The sequence below is a fragment of the Cryptomeria japonica genome, chromosome 5, assembly GCF_030272615.1.
Source record: "Cryptomeria japonica chromosome 5, Sugi_1.0, whole genome shotgun sequence".
Taxonomy (NCBI): Eukaryota; Viridiplantae; Streptophyta; class Pinopsida; order Cupressales; family Cupressaceae; genus Cryptomeria; species Cryptomeria japonica.
Genome location: NC_081409.1, coordinates 629,375,922 through 629,378,157, shown reverse-complemented (window position 1 = coordinate 629,378,157; position 2,236 = coordinate 629,375,922).

Below are 2,236 nucleotides of genomic sequence, written 5' to 3'. Positions count from 1 at the left end.
CAAAGTGGAGCTAAAATACCTCATGATTTTGACATGTCTCAAATAATGGAACATAGACCTTTGCAACAACCTCACTCCAATATGGATCAAAGGAGACCCAATAGTGGGGGAAATAGAGGACCGAATATGATGCCTGAGTCACCATCAGTTTTGCTTCAAAAACCAGAAATCCCACATACACAAGCTCAAACATATGATACTTACTTTCGAAGACCATTATGGAAGCCTTATGCAGATAGATATGCTCAATCACATGCTCCAGCTATGGATCAATCAAAACAAGTGGATACTCAAAGGCATCCTCAAAATTTGGACATAAGGAAACCTCATGTCAAATTTGGGGGCAACACAATGGAAAATGAAATGCCTATTGAATATGGTATATATGCACAAAATAGATATGGGGTTCCTCAACATGAAGCTATGCCAAGTGCTCCCTATATGCCGCATCAATATAGACCTCCTCCATACGAACATGTCTATGATCAATATCATCCATACATGCAACAAGCTCCTCCTCAAATTGGTGTCTCAAACATGGGGTATGCTACAAGAAATCGATCGCCACCTAAGAATAATTTGGAGCAACAAATCAGAGATTTACAAAAGAAAATGGAGGACATAAATACACCAAAACCAACATACACAATGAGAGACATATGTCTTTATCCATTTGATAAGAGCATCCCAATGCCTCCATTTCCTGCACACTTTGTGACACCAAAATTTGATAAGTATAGAGGAAAAGGAGACCCCAAGGCACACATAAGACAATTTTTCACAGCTTGCATTGAGGTAGCAGTAGAAGAAACATATTTGATGAGGTTGTTCCTGCAGAGCTTAGGAGATCAAGCTATGGAATGGTTTTCTCAATTACCTCCCGGTATTAAGTCATGGGGCGACTTAGCAGAGGCATTCATTCAGCATTTCTCCTACAATATAGAAACAGATATCTCAGTCACTACTCTATGCAATACTAAGCAAAAGGAAGGAGAATCTTTTGCGTCATTTTTACAAAGATGGAGAAATCTAGCTAGCAGATGCTCTTGTGAAATCCCACAGAAACAAATGGTAGAAATGTTCACTCAAAACGTTAACAAGGATATTGGCTATGATCTCAGGAAAGCTTGTTTGTCCACATTCAAGGATGTTATTGAAAAGGGCCTAGCAACAGAAAAGGTCTTAATTGAACAAGGAGTCATTAAGATATTCAAGGAAAACAAAGATGACTTTAAAGGAAAAGACAAGCCAAGATTTTGGAATAAGAACAAAAATACAGTTAATGATGGTGTTGTTGATGCCAATATGGTGAGACCCAAATTCATCTTTTCTGGATTAAGTTCTACAAACAATCAAGTGAATACTCAAATAACTTCTAGACCACGAAGGAAGTACACTCCATTGGGAGAACCACTTGAATCAGTCTTCAAAAAGCTGGTGGCAAACAAAGTGATCACAGTTCTAGATTTTCCTCCATATGAACCAAAGGTCAAACCAAATTGGTGGAATGATGATGAGTATTGTGAATTTCATAAGAGCAAGGGTCATAAGACAGGAAATTGCCATCGACTGAAGAACATTGTGCAAGATCTCACTGATAGAGGTGACATTGAGATTGAGGGACATTCATCTAATCAAGAACATGAGATGTTTAAGGAACCATTCCCAAAGCATGACAAGGGAAAAGGTAAAGCCACAGATGATCAAGCCAACTATACTAGAGCACCTTACAACTATGACTCAACTATCAACCACATCTCGATGGACAATCATATCTCTACTATTACTATCAAGAACAAAAATCCTGAGAATCCTCCTCAGAGACCCAAGATTGTTCTAAGAGGTGTGGGATCTTCATCTGAGTCTACCTCTGAATGTCATGTTACAACCCGTCGAGGCAAGATTACATTGCCAGGTGCCTCCACTAAAAACACCGCTTCTTCATCAACCAAACCTGAGTATGACCTTGTAGAACAATTAGGAAAGACACCCGCGCTCATCTCCATCCTTGAGCTATTACGCATATCTCCCACACATAAAGCTATTCTTGACAAAATCTTGAGAGACATCGCCGTTCCTACTGATCTGAACGTGGACCAGTTTCAAGCCATGGTGGGATACCTTTCCATTCCACATTCCCTTACATTCACAGAAGCCGATGACGCATCTATAAGTCAACCACATAATGCACCATTACATATTGAAGCCTTCATACACAAACATCGAATAAAGCGAG